At 43.5% G+C, this 23,464-nt stretch overlaps 1 protein-coding gene across 1 annotated transcript in view; it reads left to right on the top strand.

The window, feature by feature from the left end:
• Positions 1-23,464, top strand: part of LOC309528992 (uncharacterized protein) — a 299,370-nt gene that overhangs the window by 143,969 nt on the left and 131,937 nt on the right. Inside the window, exons 4-5 of the mRNA XM_082216707.1 lie at positions 13,542-13,623; positions 16,600-16,718. The gene's annotated coding sequence lies outside the window, so the exon portion shown is untranslated. The remainder of the gene's footprint in view (positions 1-13,541; positions 13,624-16,599; positions 16,719-23,464) is intronic.

Raw genomic sequence — 23,464 nt, 5'->3', positions numbered from 1 at the left:
AGGAAGCCATGATTGCTTAAAGTGCTATGGTGTTGTATTGTGCAGATGGGTCTGTCTGTCTGTTGGGTGGTATTGTTGTTGATGCAATAGGGGAACATAATGGGGTGGGGGGGCATGACAGCCTGGAACCCTGAACAGAAGCACTCAGTCCTGCAGCTATTTGTTGCAATTTACCTCTTTTAAAAGTTCAGATCTGCCTAGGTTTATTTATTTAATGACTACAAAATGTACTGATGTACTGTACTTGCGTATGGCACATCGTGCAGTATCTTCATTATCCAAACTTCCCTGTCCTGTATCCTCATGTCTATGTAATATATGGTAAAACACAGACCTCTGAATGCAACCATCTGATTATGCAAACATTCAAATGTCATCTAAGGCATTCAGATAAATGAGGTTGTCCCATATGCAACTTGAATATATACTTCAGGATAGCTTAATGCCACAGCATTAAGGAAGGAAAATGTAATTTTTATGTACTAATACACAAGAGAGTTTAAAAAATTGTCTATAATAGTTCTTCATGGTATAACTCCTAAGATGGAAGAAATAAATTGACTGATTTGACCCACAAATTGGTCAGGTTAGATTGATTTGATGTTGTGGGTGGGCCTTTCTGTACTTGTGAAGTTGCAATGTTTTTATTTAAGGGATAAATTGGATTTCTGGGCATGTGTGATATACAGCAATTTAAAATTATTGGAGTTCTTCATATTGTTAAGTGTACTTCAGTCTGAAAGAGTGACGCTTTCCTACAAATGCCAGGTAAATTGCTCTGTAAGTCCAGAATCCCTGATTACCTCAGAATTGAAATGCTTACAAAAATGCTGAAATGTTCTAATAATTTTACAGCTCTTTATGATTCGTGTGCTTAGAACCCCAATCATTTCTAAATCGAAGTGCTCTCATTATTTTGAAGTTTCATGTGCTGCATAAAGCGATTTAAGATTATTTCCTCGCCTTTCATATTTTTATTTTATTTTATTTTTTTAAAAAACGGGGCGAGGGAGACTTGCTTGCTCTTTCTGAGTATGTTTTAAAAGATTACAAATGGATTTAAGCATTCACTATTTAAAATGGAAATTGAATCAAAATCCTCAAAATACGATGATGATAGCTGGGGGAGGATGATGATGGATTGGTGGTGGGGAGAAGCCATTGAAGCAGAGGAAATACCATGTACAGGACTGTCAATGATTCCTGCTGGGGAAAATGAGAGGGACAGTCAATGATCAGATGTAGACAGGGTGTAGCAGGGACACAATTAACCTTACTGTAAAGATGCAATAAAAGAGAAAGGCATATTCATTTAATGGGAAAAAAGAAAAAGGCTTGTTCTCTCTCTCTCTCTCTCTCTCTCACTCACTCACTCTCTCTCTCTCTCTCACACACACACACACAGAAAGAAAGAAAGAGAGAGAGAGAGTTGGGTTATTCCTCCTATTTTTATTTATTCATTTATGATGACGACGACACCTTAGAGCAGTGGTTCCCAATTAGCTAAGTACTGTGAACTGCCTGTTTTTCAAAAGGCGAGCCATGGTCCCCCCTGCTTTTGAAACTGATATATTTATGGTACTTTTTGTTATGTGAATGCTGCCACTTGAGTGGGTTATGCAGAACCTCTGAGTCCACAGACCACCAATTGGGAACCACTGTCATAGAGGGTGGTGATACATGGCCTTTATGGTGTCTTTAAACAATATTAGTATATTTTGCATAGATATACATCCCCTGCCCCCCAGCACAGTCTTAGATACGTCTACCTGGAAGAAAGCTTCATGCGATATAATGGGGTTTAGTTCATTTAAGTAGATATAGTATTGCAGCCTTGAATGCTTAGTTGAGAAGCCATTTTTCATCCAGTTTAGATGGCAGACCAGAATTATTTTAGTTTATATAAAAGCTGTGAGAAGCCTTTCTCTCTCTCTCTCTCTCTCTCTCTCTCTCTCTCTCTCTCTCTCCCTCTCTCTCTCCCTCCCTCCCTCCCTCTCCAGCTTAAGGGCTGCATTTCCTCATAAGCAAACAAGTGGTGGGTGGGGACTGAGACAAGAGTGGGTGGAGCAATAGATGTGCTTAACCTTTTGTACAATAGAGGCATCTAGATGAACACATCTCCATCTTCTATCCAGGCAAGCAAGCATCATTATCACAGAGCAAGGACACAGTACAACCAGGCAAAAACACTTGAGGATGTGGAACAGGGCCAGGAAGGAGTGTGGCCTAGGGAGACTCCCAAGGGCCAGGCTGAGAGTCCTGGGGGCCACATTCAGCCCCCAGCGCTGAGTTCCTCACTCCTGTTAAGTAAAGTAGATACTTGAATAGCTTGGTACATTTTTTCTCTGAAAGTCAAAATGTTCTTTCCATAGTATTGCCCACCTGGCAGGTTCTGCATAAGTCATGAATTTACAGCCAGATTATCAGTAGATATAAGATATCTACTGGCATTCACAGGCCTGTTTGGTTAGGTTTGCCAAGCACTGGTGGCTCTGCTATGAATGGGATAAAGGTTTACCAGTTTCTGTTCCCCTCACACTCTGCAAGTTTCTTCTCTTGTATTTTCTAGTTCATATTCCTGTCTTTCCATCTTCTAAATCTGCAGCATTCCTAGTCCACAATCCTTGCATCTGATTGCAGAAGGAACAAAATGTCAAAATCTGATATGCCAACTGCACACTTAAGGAGAATAAGAATCTTGCACCTTGCTAGTGCCATGTTATGCGGGGCTGGCCCTAAAATATTGTTTGGAAGCTAAATCTAGTGGAACATGCAATGGCAAAACATTTTTGAAAGGAGCCAGGCACAGGCAACCTATATAAATGCCCAAATGGCCTGTTTAAGGGATCATTTGTTGGAACTGCAGATTCTGGCACCAGAGCCCATGAATCTTACTCTCTTGTCATTTAAGAAGTTGTGAGAGCTGGACTGTGGCATTCCTGATTACGGTGCCTCAATTGTGGGTATCGGCCAGAGCATGGCTTCACTTAGTTTTGGAAGGTATGTACGATAAAAGCACCACAATTTTGACAGGCTTTGGCACAGGGTAAAGTAATTTTAGATTGTTCTAGAATGTGTGGTTCAGAAGTCAATTGGCATTGATTGCTTGGATATTATATATTAGAGCTGCATATGGGTTTATATATAAACTGTCAGCTTCCTTGGAAAGTTGGCTTATATGTTTGACAAATAGATAAACAATATACAGTCGAGTCACAACTAGTACACATTTAACGTGCATGGTCGCAGACTGTTCTGGCTATACACAATTTTGGCTTTATGCACAATCCCTGGAAGCTAGCCGCCCCCGCCCCACACAAGTTGCAAGTTGCCAGTTGCAAGTTGCCAGTTGCCTGTATGTGGATGTTTCATCTCCCCCCCCCATCTCTACTCAAATCCACACCATGCATTTAAGCCACTTAGCTTCCTACAAAGAATCCTGGGAACTGTAGTTTACTGGTAATCCTTAGACAACTACGATTTCCAGCACAAAGTACAGTTCCTAAGATTCTCACGTGTATATTTGCATTAAAATCACTCAGCATTGTGAATGATTTTCCAAGGCAGCTGTTCTACTGCAGAACATTGTCCCAAGTAGTGAAGAATTTGGAAAATGGGGGCAATTATTCAACCCTAGCTACAAATAAAAAACCAGCTGTAACTTTCAATGTGCAATATTTTGGCACTTACCTAAAGATGTAGAAGAGGTGGTGAATTGTAGTTTTTGATGTCAGTTTATTTATTTTTAATATCTGAAGGGCTCAACTTGCACAAAAGTGCTTGCGACAAATCTTCTCTTTCCAAATTTCTTTTTTTGGCCAGATTTTGTGTTGGGGAGGATCACTCTACATACTGTAAAACCAATATAACATGGTGTTTTCATTGTTAACCACATTGCCACACCTACAAATATATCCCCCTCTTCCCCCAGTTTCACTGTCTCTTGGACTGTGCCGTAAAGTGTTACAAAAGGACAATTGCTCTGCAGATTCATATTAGATGACTGAATCCCTTATTTGTCATTCCTGAGACTGGTTTGTAAAAGACCACAGAATTAAACCATATTTCTTTATATTAGCTCCTATGGAAGCAATTTCAAAATGAGCAATGACCCTATATATTATTAATCATCACTGTTAGGTTGAGCACTCAAACCAAAATTTGCTTTTGTCAGACATAACGCAGTAGTACAAAAAAAAACCACATTATGTGTGTTTCTGTTTTACTGCAAGAGGAGCACTTAATCCTGGCTTGCTGTCTATCGTTATTTAAGATACATTTATAAACAGAGGGTCTTCCTGAGGGATCCATAAATCATACATTACAGCAGAACGTTAACATGCAAAAATAAAGGTTTGTCACTTACAGTACTAATAAACTTGCCTCGTGGTGTTGTGTTGAGGCTAGTCCATGTACCACCCATACTGAAGATGGATATTGAATATGCAGGTTCAGTTTACCAGTAGCTTCAATATGCTGCTATAATAATGAACTTCAAAGCATACAAAGACATTCACTCTTTCCCCATGTAGCCCCTGACCTTAGAGATTTGTTTTTTATCTTTATATAAAAGGGAAATAAGCCTAGCTTAGATTTTAGGTATTGAGTCCACCACAGAACAATAGTCCATGTGGAACTGATCTACAGCAGCAGCAGCAGCAACAACAACTACTTCATTCATGGAGGGCTTCCCCCCCCCTTTTATTTTTGGACATCATAATTTTGGAGAACAGAAATCTCCTGTTTTGATAAACTTGTCTCTCGAGGAAGGGCACTGTTTACTTTAGGGGTGTCATATTTCCAAGGAAATCAGCCCTGAGTGCTCACTGGAAGGACAGATCCTGAAGCTGAGACGCCAATACTTTGGCCACCTCATGAGAAAAGAAGACTCCCTGGAAAGACCCTGATGTTGGGAAAGATGGAGGGCACAAGGAGAAGGGGACGACAGAGGACGAGGTGGTTGGACAGTGTTCTCGAAGCTACTAACATGAGTTTGACCAAACTGTGGGAGGCAGCGGAAGACAGGAGTGCCTGGCGTGCTCTGGTCCATGGGGTCATGAAAAGTTGGACACGACTAAACAACAACAAACATTTCCAGCACAATCCTCACCCTGTCTACTCAGATGCATGCCCTTTTGAATTCAATAGGGCTTACTCCCTAGCCACTCTGAGCCCAGCTTCAGCTGGGGAGGGCGGGATATAAATAAAATTTTATTTTATTATTATTATTATGTGGGGTTAGGATTGCAGCCTTTGTGCATTTTTAGAATAATGCGTACTGAGGTGGTAAATCTGGGTGGGTGGTTCAATTTTTAAAAACCCACCATCAGTTATGTAGTGGCAAGTTTAGAAGTGTAGGATCTCTTCATGATATTTCTAAAATTATACCACTTTCTAAGATTATACAATAATCTTACAATGAAACAATAGTAACAATTAAGGATGCATTGCATCGATTAATGCAGACCTCTGTGTATTGCTGTGAGGGGATGATTAGCTGCTTGTGCTTAAAATTGTGCCCCCTCAGAGTTTGTGCGGCTCCACAAACCTCTGTGTGTGACAGAGCTCCTCAGACATGTCTGCTCTAGTCACTAGTAGTGTCTGACAGTGGCTGCCTGCGGAAGCGCTTCCAGCAAAGAAGCTCCTTAACGGAAACGCGTCTCCTGGACTCACGACGTGGCAGCTTCCGGCGAAGCATGGGTCTCCCTACAGTGGCTTCTGACACCTCCCCGCTGTTTTCGCTGGACGTGTCTCTCACCCCTTCCTCTCCCCTGCTGGTTCCTGCCTTGGCTGCTGCGTCTCTCTCAGCGTTACTGAGATCCTCCTCCAGAGACCCCTCGCTCCCCCTGCTGGTCCCTGCTTTAGCTGCTGACTCTCTCCCAGCCTCTGGGAGCCCTTCCACCTCCCTTTCCTCTGATGTCAGTTCCCTGACATCCACCTCCCCTCCAGGGCCCCCTTCCCCCCCGCCCCTACTCTCTCCTCTGGGCGGTGAGGAGCTAAAACCCCGAAAAGAATCCTCTTCATCTTCAGACGTCTCGAACATTTCCCTCCATCGGTCTTCGTTCCGGCTCGCTGAATCCTCCTCCGCCTCGGAATCAGAGAACCCCTCCAACTCTTCTTCTTCGTCGGTGGTGGCAAAGTATTCCCTCCGGAACCTCGCCACTGGCTGAGGTTTACGAGGGAATCTCTGATGAAAAGTTTCTATCAAAACCTCGTCATCTACATCCTCTGCCATGACCCAAGTGTTTTCCGACTCCGGCTCCCCTTCCCACATTACCAAATACTCTACTTGATCTCCCTTCCACCTGGAATCGAGAATCTCCGCTACATGGTAGCTGTGTTCCTTTTCCTCCATAGCTGGTCCCCTATTGACCCTCCCTTCTCTGTCCCCTTTATACGGTGACAGCAACGACCTGTGGAACACTGGGTGCAGCTTCATGTGGTTCGGTAACCGGAGTCTGAAAGCCACTGGGTTGACCTGCTGCGTGACTTCAAATGGGCCCAGCCTTTTGGGTCTTAACTTCTTACAACCCCCTTTGAATGGTAACCCTTGGGTGGACAGCCACACCTGGTCCCCCACCCTAATGCCTTCACCTTCCCTTCTGTTTTTGTCTGCCTGCCTCTTATATTCCTCCTTAGCCCTGTTTAAGTTAAGTTGGAGCTGGCGATGGATCGCTTCCATTTCTTCAACGAACTGTTCTGCAGCTGGAACGCTCCAGTTCTCCCCTTCCCCCCCTGGGAAGGCTCGGGGATGACACCCGTGATTAGCCAAAAAGGGGCTCATCCCCGTGGACACGTTCTCTGCATTGTTGTAGGCAAATTCTGCCAACGCCAGCTTCTCCACTCAATCATTCTCTCTGTCATTCACATAACACCTCAAATATTGCTGGAGGACACCATTAGCTCTTTCCGCCTGCCCGTTGGTTTCTGGATGACGGGCAGTTGAGAAATTCACCTCTACATGCAATAAGCTCATGAGCTTCCTCCAGAACCTGGAAGTAAATTGTTTCCCTCGGTCAGAAACCACCCTCAAGGGGGCGCCATGCAGCCTAAACACATTTTCCACAAACAATTTAGCGGTTTCTTCCGCTGTGACCGCATGTGAGCAGGCTATAAAGTGGGCCATCTTGGTTAACAGGTCTACCACAACCATGATGGCTGTTTTCCCTCTGGACCTTGGCAGATCAGTCATGAAATCTATTGCCACTGCTTCCCATGGTCTTTCAGGCGTGGGTAGTGGTTCTAATAAACCTGCCGGTGCCCGCCTCTCCCCCTTGGCTCGTTGGCATTGGTCACACCCTCTCACATACTCCCGCACATCTTCCCTGACCTTGGGCCACCAGAATTCCCTGGTAACCAGCCACATGGTTTTGTGTTGCCCAAAATGCCCTGCTGTGGGGCTATCGTGCAGTTGCTTGAGTACCTTTTCCCTCAATTCCCCTTCAGGTATATATAACGCTCCCTTGTAGTACAACGCCCCGTTTCTCTCCTCAAAACCCCCGGGTTTGTCTCCCTCCCTCCTGAGACCCCTGAGTTTGTCCTGGGCGTATTCATCCTGCACCGTTCCCTCTACCAGTTCCCTTTGCCCCACCAATGCCGCCCCACACACCCAGCGGTCCTCTGGAATGACATGGGTCTCTTCGGGTGCTCCCTCCCCCTCCAAATATTCAGGTTTGCGTGAGAGAGCGTCCGCCCTAACGTTCTCTGGGCCTGGCACGTAACAAATCTCAAAGTTAAATTTGGAGAACTCCTGGGCCCATCTCAACTGCCGTTGGTTGAGCACTCGCGCAGTTCTCCAATACTCTAGATTCTTATGGTCCGTGCACACTTGCACCTTATGTTGTGCACCAATTAGCAGGTGCCTCCATCTCCGGAAAGCCTCATGAATCGCAAGAAGTTCCCGGTCGTACACCGTGTAGTTCCTCTCGGATTTGTTCAGCTTTCGCGAAAAGAAGGCACACGGTCGCCACTCTGACTCCTCCTTCCCCGGCTGCATAAGAAGCACCGCCCCTATGGCTCTGTCAGATGCGTCTGTTTCGACCCTCAGCTTTTTTTGTAAATCCACATGCAGAAGTTGTTCTTCAGAGGCGAAGGCCCTTTTCAGTTCCTCAAACGCTCGCTCCGCCTCCGCCGTCCAAACAAACTTCTTTTTACTGCTGAGACAGTCCGTGATGGGCGCCGTCAGGTGGGCGAAGTTTCGGATGAACTTACGATAAAAGTTTCCAAACCCTAGGAACCTCTGCACATCCTTCTTGGTTTTGGGTGTTTTCCATTCCAGCACTGCTTGAACCTTGCCTGGGTCCATGGCCAACCCCTTGTCTGACAAGCGGTACCCCAGGAATTCCACCTCCTTGGTATGAAACTGACACTTCTCCAGTTTCACCCACAGCCTGTTGGCTTGCAGCCTGCCCAACGCTTCTCTGACGTCTCTCACATGTTGCTCCTCATTCTCCGAATACACCAACACATCATCTAGGAAGGCCACGCAATTCTTGTAGAGCAAAGGCCCCAGTACGTGGTTCATGAAAGATTGAAAACACGCGGAGCCTGTTTGTAATCCAAAAGGCATCACGAGGTATTCAAATGCCCCCAAAGGGGTGAACATGGTGGTTTTCCATTCATCCCCTTTCCTTATACGTATCAGGTTGTACGCCCCCCTTAGGTCCAGCTTTGTAAAAATCTTTCCCTTCCGCACCCTGGTCAAAATATCATCAATCCTGGGCATAGGAAAAGCCGCCGGCTCTGTCACTGCATTTAACCGCCTGAAATCACATACAAGTCTCGGCTTGTCCGTGTGCTTTTTATCCACAAAAAACACTGGGCTACCCCCCGCTGCCTTGGACTCTCTGATGAAGCCTCTCTTCAGGTTCTTGTCAATGAACGCTCGCAACTCCTGCATTTCCCTGTCTGACATGGCATACAACTTGCCTACAGGAAGCTGTGCTCCAGGGAGTAAATTGATCTGGCAATCAAAGGGCCTATGCGGGGGTAGTTGGTCAGCTTCCTTCTCGCTGAACACGTCGCTGAGATCTGCATACTGTGGTGGCACCTTCACCTTCTCCATTACTTCAGTCCCTGCCAGGGTGGCTTGGGCCCCTGCTGAACCCTTTTCCCCCCTGCAGTGTTCTAAGCAATGTGCTGAACCGAAGGAAACCACTCTTTGATGCCAGCCCACCAGCGGATCATGTAGGGCTAGCCAGCTCATTCCCAAAATAATGGGAGCGCCTCCCAAGGTGGCCACATTAAACGCTATCAGTTCTGTGTGCCTTGTCACCCTCATTATCATTGGGACGGTCTGCAAGCTGACTCCTCCTCCCAACAGTTCCCTGCCATCGATCGTGGTCACCTGAAGGGGGTTGCTTAAAGGGATCGTCTGTATCTGGTGTTCAGCAGCAAACTCCTTGCTCATAAAATTGCAGGAGCTGCCTGAGTCCAACAGCGCCTTTATTTTTAGGGGGTGTCCATTTTGCAGCTCTAGCGACACTTCAATCACTAGAGCAGGTCGAGGAGCTTCTGGCACGGGCACTTTCACTGCTCTTTGGCCTGGCTGCAGTGCCCTGACTGTGGCAACCAGGCGTTGGCTTTTACCTGCTCCGTTTCTCCCTGCTCTCCCCCCTCAACAGCTCCCACCATCCCTTGCCATTCCTTCCTCTGGGGGCAGACTCTGGCAAAGTGGCCTGGCTGTTGGTAGAGATAGCATTTCCGGGCTCCTTTTCCCTCCTTCTTAGCCCCCTCACTGGGCTTTGAAACTGCGCGCGCGCGCGCTGTTCTGACTTCCATCGGCTCTGCCGGTGGGAAAGCTGGCTCAGGAATGTCTGGAATGCGGAACTCCTTCCAACGTTCCCCTCTCCCTTCCCGCCTCTCCAAGGCTCTTGCCTCCTGGCGCGCTCCAATGGCCAGCGCAGATTTGGTCAGCTGATCCATAGACACCGCCCTGGGGCTCCGGGACAGCTCGTCTTTCACAGCCGAAGAAAGACCTTCTTCAAATAGCATCTGAATGGGTGCCGCCGATAAATCCCACCCCAATCTGTGAATCAGCATGGTAAATTCAGTCCAGTACTCACGGACAGATCGGCTTCCCTGCTTGCAAGCCATTAGCTGTCTGCGCACCACCCCTTCCTCAATATCGCTGGAAAACATGATATCCATTGCACGAAAGAACTTCATAGTGTCCTTTAGGATATCATTGTGCGTTGCCATCAGGGGTCGAACCCAGTCTCGCGCCCCCTTCTCAAGATGCCCAATTACGAAAGCAACTCGCGATTCCTCATCAGGGAACTCATCAAACTGCACGTTAAGGGCATATTGCATCTCTGTCCTAAAGGCATGGTAATCCTTGGGGTCCCCCCCAAACTTCTGCACCAATCCTGGTACCTTTCTGGGGAACTGAGTGGTTCTCCCCTTCTTGTCTGCATCCTGAGCCCTTCTCTCCTCGAGCCTCGCCGTCTGCAGCGCAAGTTGGACCTCCAAAGCTTGATACCTTTCTTCCAAGCTTGGACCAGCTCCAACCCCTGCCCCTCCGGTTCCGGCTGGGTTGCTCATGATGCTTTCTCCTGCACAGGCAGCGTACAAAGACTGTCAGACTGCTGTGAGGGGATGATTAGCTGCTTGTGCTTAAAATTGTGCCCCCTCAGAGTTTGTGCGGCTCCACAAACCTCTGTGTGTGACAGAGCTCCTCAGACATGTCTGCTCTAGTCACTAGTAGTGTCTGACAGTGGCTGCCTGCGGAAGCGCTTCCAGCAAAGAAGCTCCTTAACGGAAACGCGTCTCCTGGACTCACGACGTGGCAGCTTCCGGCGAAGCATGGGTCTCCCTACGGTGGCTTCTGACACCTCCCCGCTGTTTTCGCTGGACGTGTATCTCACCCCTTCCTCTCCCCTGCTGGTTCCTGCCTTGGCTGCTGCGTCTCTCTCAGCGTTACTGAGATCCTTCTCCAGAGACCCCTCGCTCCCCCTGCTGGTCCCTGCTTTAGCTGCTGACTCTCTCCCAGCCTCTGGGAGCCCTTCCACCTCCCTTTCCTCTGATGTCAGTTCCCTGACAATTGCCTTTCACCTAGATCAATAATGGCGAACCTTTTAGAGAGCGAGTGCCCAAACTGCAACCCAAACCCCACTTATTTATCTCAAAGTGCCAGCACGGCAATTTAACCTGAATACTGAGGTTTTAGTTTAGAAAAAAACAACTCATACATTAACATCTTTCATCTTAAAAGAAAAACGCAGTGACAGAGCTTTCAATGATACAAGCAACTTTTTATTGAAAGGTAAAAGTTTGCATTATCCTTGTTTGGGAAATCATGAAAATGGAATTACTCCCAGACAACATGGCCATTTTGATAATTTCCCTTCAAGAAACTCTTCTTTGGGAGATTTCAAAGTAGAAGCTGAATGGCCATCTGCCATGGGTGCTGTAGTTGAGATCCCTGCATCATGGGGAAGGGGGTTGGACTTAGATGACCCTTGGGTTCCCTTCCAACTCCCCACAATCCTATGATTTGATCCTATGATTTGATGCAGGAGGGAGTAAAATGCTGCCAGGCTTACTGGCAGTTCTGCACTGATGTGCTTTAAGACAGCGGAATGGAACATTCACCTTTCTGCTGCAGCCCATGGGTGGCAAACCAGCTACTCGCGCACGCATGGCTCTACTTGGCACACATGCTGCCCCTATGAACTCTGTGCCAGGGCGATGGCACGCGTTCCCACAGAGAGGGCTCTAAGTGCCCCCTCTGGCCTGTGTGCCATACTTTCACCACAACTGACCTGATTACTTGAAGGGCTCCAATATCTTCTTTCACAGTGACTTGAGTTGTGTTTTTCTTGATCAGTTTTCCATCCAAGTGTGCATGCGAGTGTGTGTGCTGCTATCTACACTGCTGGGCATTTAACAGAGCATGCATCAGGATTTGAGTCCATATTCTGGATTGACTAGTTTTACATAAACAGCTTTTAAAAACACAAACAGAGCTGCACTTGGTGATTCCCATGTTATATTATTTAAATTCTGTTATTGGTTGCAAAACGTATAATCAAATACATTCTAACTGGAACAATTGAATATTGCACTCCATAGCCTTGCCATGGTGGTTCATGCATTGGTTAGGTCACAATGAAATTATTGCAGTGTGCTGTATGTGGGGCTGTCCTTGCATCCGATTAACTATCAGCAGCTAGTGCAAAATACAGCTTCTAGTATGTGTGGTACAAGGTCAAGATTTTTGTTGCTGACATGGAAAGCCCTAAACAGAGTGGGCTGGTATATCTAGCAGACACCTGCCCTCACTACTGCTACGCTCATGTTTAAGGTCTTCAGTATTCCCTGACCAGTGAAAATGCAGAAATGGGTTTTCTTGGACTACTTTCCTGAATGCCCTCCCCTGGGTAATTCACGTGGCAGGGACAGTATTTATCTTTAAACACCTCTTAAAAACGTATATGTTTATCCAAACTTTGCTGGACTCTGATTTCTACTGTTAAATTATTATTTTAGTTTCATGCATGGGTCACTTTTATCTGTGAAATACAATTGCATTTTTTGTTTTATCTGATTTTTAGGACATTTTTAATCAGTGTTGTACTTTCCTTATTTCTATATAAACTGATAAGAGATTTTATTGTACAGATATTACTGACAACAATAATTTTGGTCTTTTGGTCTGTGGTGCAATTCATTTCTTCTCTGTTGAAATAAGTTTGCATGTTATCAAGATATATGACCCACGTGGACATGTAATTAACATGTGCATACTGGCTGACATGGAATGGCCGAGTTTAATTGCCAGAAGGGGCTAGAAATGTGTTGCTTCATTATTAGATTTGAATATGTTTTGCTGGAAACATCTGAAGATTAGTGCGTGCACTTGTGTGTGTTCTATATAATAGGGCTGTCTTCCAATGAAAGAATTGCAAGTTGATTTATCACCTGCCCTTTAACCAACTAATCCATCAATTAATTGATTAACTTCATTGGCATATAACCAAAACCCTCAATTGTGGGCACCTTTCTGAAATATTGAAGGAAGTGTGAGATAATTTGCAGTTTAATAAACCAAAATTACTGTCCATTGTTGTAAGGATTAGACACCTTTGTCATTTTCTTTGTCATTTCCTGGTCTATAACACACTACACCCAAACTAGCTTTAGATCAGTAACAAGCATGCCTTTAACTTCCATTGATTAAGCAAATGAAGGTTTTGTTGAATAATCCTTTGATTAACAGAGCAATGCTATACATGTCCACTCAGAAGTAAGTCCCATAGAGTTCAGTGGAACCTACTATCAGTTGAGGGTGAATAGGATTCCACCCTTAACCAGTACAACATAGATCCTCAGCATATGTGTATATGTGTTTGCTTGTTTGTTTGTTTGCTTGCTTTTTGTATGTATGTATGTATGTATGTATGTATGTGTACACACACACATACACACACACACAATATTCATATATGCACACATAAACATACAGATTTAAAAATTAAGCTTTATGCCTGCAGTTAGAATGCTAACTTATGGCTACTTACATTTTACCTCTGTTTTTACAGGTGAAATGGGTGGTATATCAGACAGCTTATTAAAGAGACAAGCTTGCTGCTTTTCCAAAGTGGGATGACAGAACAAGTCATGGTATGTATTGTAATTTCAGTGCTGCAATACATCTTGAAGCTGTCTGAGGTAAAACGCTTGCTAAGCATTGCATTGGGGCTGTCAGAATGCTTCATGGGGTAGTAATTAAATTGAGGCAATTCTACAGTTCATTTTGTGGAACCAAGCCAAAACTACATGTAGCCTAGAAATATGTTTCCATAGACCTTTGTTGTTGTCGTTGTTTTAAAGCGGGAAAAACCAGAATTTTTTAATCTAAGGACATTTACTTTGATGGAAGGCATCCATCCACTGTTTTGCTATTGTCCATTCTGCTTTGTTTTTGTTTGCTTGCTCCCTACTGTTTGTTTGTTAGCTCCCCACCCTACATTATACCTAAAGGAAAGAGGACACTGAGTATTTAAAGGGTAATTGCTTTTGTGGTGTGGACTTCAGCTGCTGTTAATATTACAGGACTGAAAAGCAGAGGGGACTAAGATTTCTGGCCCTGAAGATAACTTCAAGTAGTTTTAGGCGCCTTCCATTTTTCCTTGCTGCTAATGCCTTTGGAGTGTCTGCTAGCACCAGCACAGAGTACAGAAATTAGCGACCTTTCTCCTTACCTTGGGTCCATTCTTGACTCTGCCACAGATCTTGAGACATCATCTGCAATGCCTGAAAAATATAAAAGCATATATGATCCTTCCTAAGTCTGCTCTGTCTGGTTTCAGCAGTAATGCATCCCCCCCCCCTAAATATTGGGATTACTTCCCAGAACATGAATTTGTTAATAGTTTTGTGATATCTGACATTTTGACTATTTGGCTCTCAAAGCTGTTTAGAACCATTATTTTAAATAGTTTAATGCTGTGATATACTTTTTTTAAAAAAATTCACCTCAGAAAGCCTGGGGCTTTAATTCTGTTAATTAAAAAGTAAGAATCACTGATCACACTGGAACTTGTAATAAGGAGCTGAATGTTCAGTTAAGGTCCACATTTCCTTCCAATTGCACTCCGTCAGTGTTGTATTACACACACAGAGAGAGAGAGAGAGAGAGAGAGAGAGAGAAAGAGAGAGAGAGAGAGCTTGCATTTATTGTTCATGGGTGTTGATATGTCCCCCTCCATGTGTGATCTCCAGGAAAATTGCCCCAACTCCCTACCCAAGGTCAAATAAGACCAAATCGCAGCTAACAAAATAACAAACCATCAGCAGAAAATCTTCATTAAACACTGCCCCAAATTCTTGTTGTGTAGGATTTTTAAAAATCAGATCTGGCGAACCTCTGACCTTCAAAATGTTCTTGGATTAAAATTCCCATCAGCACCAGCCAGCTTGGACAATTGTTGTAGAAGATGGGAATTGTTGTCCAGCAATTTCTAGTGAGTCACAGCTCCCCCTCCCTGGTATAAATGATAGTAAATGAATGTGCTTGGGGAGGGAATCCCACAGACAGAGCAAGTTCTTTTTACAGTAGCCACTCACCTTAGATCTAAAGGCCCTTGGAGAAATTCGGCACATCTTTATGACTGTACAGATTTGTATGGGAGTATCTGGGCCTTCAAATATCCTGGCCCCAGTCTGTTAAAAGTCTTGTGGTTAGATCCAGTAGTTTGAATGTAGCAAACCGGCATCAGTAAATCTAGCCCTGGGTGGTCAGATCGAAAGGTCCCAGGTGGTAACTTAGCTGCTATATACTGAACCAACTGCAATTTCCAAATGCTATTCATAGGCAGTGAAATATACAGTGTAGTGAAGAGATCTAAATTGGCGTGCATGCTTTTCCTTCTTACCAGGAGTATATTATTCACTGTTGTGCTCATGCAGTCTGAGCAATGCACCAGAAATGTTTTTTGCCCATTAGGGTTGCGCTTGGCCTGATAGGAGATTAGTTGTGCAGGCCTGGTCTCTGATCTTGTGGGATATATTCTGAAAAATATGTTTACTCCCAGAGAATAGGTTGAAAGGACAGGAGGCCACCTTCTGATGGAGCCAAACAGTTGTGAGTCTGGTCAGTGCCTGGGTGACTGCATGGGAACTGCATGTGGGCCACCTTGTGTTCCATGATAGAAATAAAGGTATGATATGAATATAAATAAATAAGAAGCCTAGTTGGCTCTGAATCAAGACAATTATTAGAATTATGGAAGTTTAAAGCAGGTCACGGTGGTGACATTCTTAAGGTATTGGACTTGTGTACATGTTGAGATCCTTACTCTGCAAGTGCTCCAACTGAAACACATAATGTAATTAAGAGTTTCCTGAAACTGTAAACAATGTATGTGTATGAATCTCAGTAGCTGGAATGTGTTGAATTGTTAGACCTGTATTGTCCATATGTAACTGGTCAATGAAAGATTGAGGGCACAAGAAGAAGGGGACGACAGAGGATGAGATGGTTGGACAGTGTTCTCGAAGCTACAAACATGAGTCTGACCAAACTGCGGGAGGCAGTGGAAGACAGGAGTGCCTGGCATGCTCTGGTCCATGGGGTCACGAAGAGTTGGACACGACTAAACGACAACAAACTGGTCAATACCATTTGTTGTTGGAGCAAAACCCCTATCTTACTGGTATAGTCCCTTTAATGATCAGATCTTTCCTTTTATCTGCTTTCTTACTGCCTGAAAATACTATATCAAGCATATGAACTGTTTTTCAATTCCTACCCACAGCTGAAAGAGAATGTACAATATGAAGACCTTGACAAATCTTGTATGTCTGCATGTCTCTTCATATGTCTAATCTCCCACAGTAATGCATGTTTACATGAACAAATTCATTAGTTCGTGGCATGAAAATTGTTTTAAATATGTTGATTGAAGGAAATGTCAAAGACTTTTGGAGAATGAGAATGAAAAATTGTAAATATAAGAAAAGTATATATTTATGCTCTCGGCAGCCAAATGTTCTTTTTAATGGAATTTAAATAAATGGAATTTTTATGACAAAAAGGCAACAGTAAAAAGCAGTGATTATATTTTTCATAGTTCATTTGCCTTCTTTGCCCTGCAGATCTTGTGTGGAAGGAAAATGAGATCCCTAGTGAAGTCTACAATGTGATTGACTCTGAAGAAAGATTCTGAGACCTATTGGTGCTTAATGACCCTTGTTGGCCTGTGCTATAGGAACTGGTATGCTCTTAAAAAAACAGACAACAGATTATTTAGAAATGATAAAAAATGTCATTTCTGTTGTGTGTTATCATTGTAGTTGGACATTCTTAAATGTTACTGACTTTAAATAGTTGATTTGAGGAAAGGCATGCTAACCAAATATACTTGTGGAAATCATAAAACTAGCCCAGTGTCGTGAATGCAGACAGTTAACAAGTTTGGTATTTTTGAATCTGCAGAGGAAAACAATCCCTGTAGGTGAAGCCCATAGTCATCTTTATGTGCCATTACTGTCTGAATATGATAAGGACATAACTCAAGCTTGGATGATCTTTGGAAATTGTGAAGGGCTTAAGCAACAAGAGGTCTATGTACCCTTAAGAATGTCTGCCTCAATCCATTAAACATAGTTCAGGTTAACACCAGAATCTCAAAAGTTATGGAATGCTGCTGCTTCTCAGCCAGCAAATCTTTCTAGACTAGGCCTGGGCAATATCTGGTTTTCAACATCACGATATATCACCAGCTAAACATTGTGATATATTGGATATATCAAAATTTTGAAATAAGGATGGAGCTGTGTAGAGGTATTAGCTAGCTTCATCTCCACCCCCCCCCCAATATTTTGATTTCTGCATGGCACACACACACATACCATGGTTGGCCAGGTCAAAAATTATGAAACCAGTATCACGATATGGTCTTCAAACTGGTTTTGGATGATATATCAATATATCACACAGCCCTATTCTAGATCATGATAGCGACCTAGATCAATTCCACCCTACCTTATATGTATATAGCATTATCTAAAAACCATGGAAGAATAATGCCGTTTTTAGAATATACAAAAAAGTATTGATATATTATCAAGCTTTTGGGTTCCCCATAACTCTGGAGGGAAACCAATATAATATGGGGAAGTGGGGAGGGTATCTGGTCATGATACTGGTGCACAAGTTTACAGGGTTATTGTTGTTTTTCTGTCACAGAAGGCTCCAAGACTGCTATTTAGCTTTGTTCAAAGTTGCGTCCCATGGTTTTCAAATGACATTCTTCCCATTAGTTTGTATGTGTGTATGTGTTGATCTGCAGAATACAGCTTTGAAGGGGTCAGTGTGGGAAAGGGCACTTGGAGGCTTGGTGTGGGAGGACAGAGTTTGAGTTTAGTAAGAAGGGTATACAGTATGGGCGAGAGGACCAAGGGGACACATGTCCTCATGTTGATGAAGGAAGCTGAGGGACCCAAAAGGGGCACTTGACTGGTGGGGAATGTATGAGGAGTGCTGAGGAATTTCCCACTGTTTTGTATGTTAAAAAGTGTTCTGCTATGGCATTGTAGGATTTTAAGTTTTGAGAGTTAGAGCAGCTGAGTCAGTGCCAGTGAGGCCGTGGCCAGAGGCCCTACAACAAGGCACTGTGTGACCCTGAACTTGCCAGCCATATTTTATATTATATACATTTTTAACTTCGTTGAAACTGAAGAGGAAAATGTTGAGAACTACTTTATTTCATCTATTCTGCATTGAGGTAAAGATCAGGAAAGGCAATGATCTTTCCCCCTTTTCACATTTTTGAAAGTTTTCTAGAGGTCACAAAATTGCAACCTTTCCCTATCTTATATTTCCTTCCCTGAAGGTTTCTGTTGGACACAGCACCCTGAGGTGGGATGACTTAGCTAAATGCCACATCAAAAGATATAAGAATATTAATTTGAAGACATTTTAATGGTATATGTGATCAGCAGCCACTTAAAATTCCTGTCCTGTGAGCAACATGTGGGAAGGTGGTAACAAAGATCTCGATTTAGATGGTTGAAACTGAATAGAATAAATGAGATTATTTGCTCTGGCCCAGTCTGTATTCTTTCTCCATATTCTACCCTTTTCTACATTCTTGTGAAACAAGCTAAATGGCTGGTAGGGTCATTTTCATTTTCTCTTCTTTCCCATCCCAAGTTATTTCATTTCTTTGTCTTTTGTTATCTTATTATGAATTATTATTTTTTAGTGTCAAAATTGGGTCAATCCTATACAAGGCTACTCAAAAGTCAACCTCGCTGAGTGTAATAGGGCTTACTTCCGGGCTAGTGGAAGGATAAAGCTAGGATTATAGCCTTATGCATTAACTGTAACCTGTTTCTGAAAACCAAAATAGCATGTCTGCCTATCCCTTGGGATTGAGACTGTGGTGGGCATGGAGGGGTAATTTAACTCTTTCCCTCCCAGTCACAATCCCAATGTAAACCTTCCTCTTTCCTCCAAAGCTGCTTGTTATATTGAGAGAAAAATAGTGGCTTCGGGAGAGCGAGGTGATTCTCATCAGGGCCATAAAAGGGGGAGATTGGTTAAACAATCCCTCTATGCCCACCATGTTTCTGATCCTGCTATTTTGGTTTTTAAGAACCTGTCACGTTAAGTGAAAAAATGTATTTAGTGTAACATTTAGTTTAGCCCTTGCTGTAATCCTAAACATTAAGGGTGTGCATCAGATTTGGACAGATCCTGAATCCGTCACTGAGATAGGCTGCCTTAGTGGGATTCTGGGGATTTTAAGGCAAAGCTAAATATGTACCTGAGCCTGAGCCAAACCCCACCCCCATATAAAGACCCCCCCATACCCAGACATTGCCTTAAAAATTTAAAAATACCCCCAGATGGGCATGTTGCCCCCCCCCCCACAAAGAGGATATGTCCAGGATTTCCTGGACGTATGAAAACCCTACCCTATTGGAACCAGTGGGATTTTCTTCTGAGTAAAATGCAGAGGGTTGTGATTCTTTCACCACACACACACACACACGGACAGATAAAATTTCCAAAAAAAAAAAAAAGAATTATTCAATATGTATATACAGTGGGTGCACTTTAATCAACTCTGCATACAATTCAATACTAAAAGTGTAAACGGAAAGGTCCAGCATTGATTATCAATGTAGTTTAAATTATGGCTGTTGATTGCACTCATCTGATGCTGCAAAGTGCCCTGCCCTTGGCAATTTGGCTCTAGGCAGCTGACTGCCTTTGAAGGTCAGTGTAGATCCTTTGTAGTTACGGACTGACAGATCAGACTGTTTCTCTACCAGTGGCGTTCTTATAGGTCCATTCCATCCTGGGTTTTGCAGATTTACAATTGTATGCATTTTGTATTTATAATACATATGCCCAAAGGGTGGAACACAGGACAGCGAGAAGTCTGGATTCCAAGTCCCTCCACAAACGATTGAAAATTTTGCCTATGGTTTGCCTGGATAAGTGAGGATGACGGAGAGAACATAGCAGTCCTCAAATATCTGAAAGGGTGCCATGCGGAAGGTGGAGCAAACTTGCTCTTTGCTACTCCATAGGGCAAAACTGGAACTAACAGTGGAGACTTTGGGAAAGCAGACAGCAAGAGCTATTTGACCATGGAACAGACAGCCTTGTTGGTGGATGGACTCTCCTTTCCTAGAAATATTTAAGCAGAGGTTGGACAACCAACTGCCTGGGATGCTGTAGGTGTAGCTTGCATTGTGAAAACTGCACTTAGCAGGGGGTTGAACTAAATGACCTCACAATGTTCCTAGGGTGTGGCCTAGGAAGAGGTTGATGTCACAGCAACAGTACTGAGGAAACCTTGCAAATGATTTTAAATAAATAACTGTTATTCATGTGAAGCAATCTCTCTCTCCTGAATTTCTTAATGTGCAATACAATAATATAAATAAGCTTCGGGATGAGTGTTGACTAATTAAAATAAAGGTTGCCTTTGCTTGGATTAGGGTTGGCTCCCAGGTCTGACACGTACTGTACATCCTATGCTATTCAACAGCAAGCTATGTTTTAAAATGTGTTTCTTACGAATAAGTTTTAATCTGTTCACAAATACTTGCGAGAATAATATTGCAAGCCGGGCATTCCTCCTGCACGTTGCTATTGGTTCCTTGTGAGACTGAGTTTTGTGTAATTTTGTCTGAAATTTTCATGGGTTTTATGAAAAGTAACAATTTATGTGAAAAGAGATTCTTCTTGAAAATCAATTCAGCAGCATGAAGTAATGTACTTGCCATGTGGGAATATTAATAGGAAAGAAAAATGACATGGATATATAAGAAATTAAACTAGATCCCAGGAGAGTAGATATCTGTGAGCGTTGCAGTGAATACTGTAAAACATATAGCCCACCATTTTGCAATCAAAAGAAAAACATATGTAGAAAATTATTTTTCAATCTCACTCCTGTGATAAGATATGTATATAGGAGGCATAGAATAGAACAAGTCCCATGCCCATTGTAACTGAAAGCAGAAAGTCTGTTGATTTCAATTAATGCTGGAAACAAGTATAGCTTTTATAGTGGCCATATACAATGAGCCACCATTTGGGCTGAAATGTTGCTGACTCCTTTTTGTGCAAGGACTGGGCAGTCCCTTGGTTTGGGTTTCACAATGGGACAGTAGTGGTGGGTTATGTTAGTGTGTGAATGCCAACTCTTTGGAAACCTTTTATTTGTGCCAGCGGAGCTCCATAGAAATTCTCCCTGCGTCTTCACAGCAGCAGCAGCAGCAGCAGTCCAGCCCTCTCTTGGTGAATTTCCATGACAGGCATAAACACCTCATCCATTGAGTTCTTCTCTTAATGTCTTTGTTATTTACAAGTTGTATTACACTACTGATCTACACAAAGAAAACAAATCAGAAACAGAACTATATACAAAGCTCTTCTGTCCTCTGCCATCTGGCCAGAGAGACATACTCTGGCAGCACTCACCGAACAATGCTGATCACATGACCTGAGAAGGACATGAGTTGCTGTGGAGAATTCTCATTGCTAAGCAACTGTTCAAGGCCATTACAAGTTTATGTTGGCAATACACCAGTGGGGCGGGTGCCAGATTCCAGGTGTGCAGGATCTACTTTGATTTTCATTACAACCCTAAGATGTCTCTTGGCAACAGGGTGGTTCCAGAATAGGGCTCTGGCTGTCTCCTTGCCAAGTGTCAAAATAAGCTCCTCCTCCCCTCCTCACAATCTGGGCTGATCCCAGCCGTCCCTGAGGAGGGGAAGGATATCTGGTTGCAGAACAGCCACTGCTTCTTAAAAGTTATTCATATGAGTATCACAATAGTCTAGGGGCAGGACTGAGGAACCTCTCCATCCTTAATGTATTTAAGGAGGAACCTCTCTATCCTTATTTTCCTCTTCTGTCCCTGTCCCCTCTCCCGTGTGTGTGTGTGTGTGTGTGTGTGTGTGTTTGGTTTGTAAGCCTGCGGATAGAGACTGTCTTGATTTAATGGATTGTATGTAAGCTGCTTTGGGAGCCTTTTGGAATGAAGAGTGTGGGATGGTGATGATGATGATGATGATGATGATGATGATGATGATGATAAGAAGCAGAAGCAGAAGAAGCAGCTCAATTTTGGTATAAAAACTGCACACTTTGAATTACAGAATGCTGAATCCAGGAATTTATTTCGAGTACAAAAACTGAATAGAGACACACAAGAATCCACCCCTGGTTACCCATCCCTCAGCTTTCCTCCTTTCAGCAGTTTAGTGTAATTTTGTTCCTGCTATTTTAAACAATTAGAGTCAGAGATCTTTGCTGATATACTGACAATCATCCAGAGATCCACTAGTAGATTATGATCTGCTTTCTGCCCACCTCTGGGACAGAGGATACTCTTCTGAGATTCTAAAGCAGGGTCAGGGATTAAGATCAAGATGGCAGGCTGGATCTTGAGCTTCCTTTTTTGTCTCGTGGCCCACTTAAGTAGGGATGCCCACCTATCAATCTCCTGACATCACTATGGGGTTCCATATTCCTCTTCGAAATTATAACCCAAAGTACAGTGTGACTTACATTTAAAAAATCATAATTTTTCAGTCTTCCCCTGTGAAACTCTAGGACTGTTTTTGTTTGTTTTCTCAGGATGATTGACAGCATGCTTAGGGCGCTGTCACTGATGCTTAGGACATTTTTGGATAGATGGTCTATCCCCTATTATGCCATTACTATCCTTGTGTTGATAAGTCAGTTCCTGTGACACCGTGGAAATGGTCATGGGACTACGATTCTAATATTCATTACAGTAGCACAATAGAGGCCCAGCCATGCAGAAATAGATCTGTACTGTTTGCATGGAAAAAGGAAGAGCAAAGTTTCTGGTGCCCTCCTCCTCCATTAGGGGAAGCAATAAGCAGCAATATGTTTTGTTGTTTTCTTATTTGGAGCAGACATTATGCCATCTATTGAGATAGCTGGCATTTCAAGAATAACAGAACCACCAGTTCACTTACAATTTGAGAAAGCTTCTTGTGTGCTTTCACCATTAATAAAAGGAGCACTGTTTATTAATGTTGTGAGCCCCTGACACCCACACCCATACCCCAGTAATGGGATGCAGTTCACCTTTCCTACCTTCTTCCATCCTGCCCCTCCAAGGAGTAAGTGAAAGCTCCCAGTATTTTCTCTCCCCCCCAAGAAGTAATACATTGCAACCATAGGGGGCAATGCAAGCTTATTGGTGGAGCTCCAGGTTGCATGCACATGTAGGTGTCAGCTGTGTACACAGGATTACCAGGGAATGTATGCAGTATGCAGAGAATGTATTCCTCTTGGTTTACATAAACTAACTTATGATTAACTGTAAAGCTGTATTGTGCCTTTGCCTCCGAAAGTTCAGTTTCTCACTTGTCTTTAGTCTTCTTGAGTTGATATGAAGAAGGCAGCAATTTATTTTGCTCTGATCATTTACAGTGCTACACACAAAGCAAGCGAACATGT

This window comes from Podarcis vaucheri (genome assembly GCF_965113315.1).
Source record: "Podarcis vaucheri genome assembly, chromosome: 3".
Classification (NCBI taxonomy): Eukaryota; Metazoa; Chordata; class Lepidosauria; order Squamata; family Lacertidae; genus Podarcis; species Podarcis vaucheri.
Note: the sequence above shows the minus strand (reverse complement) of the source record. Positions and strands in the feature narration are given on the sequence as shown.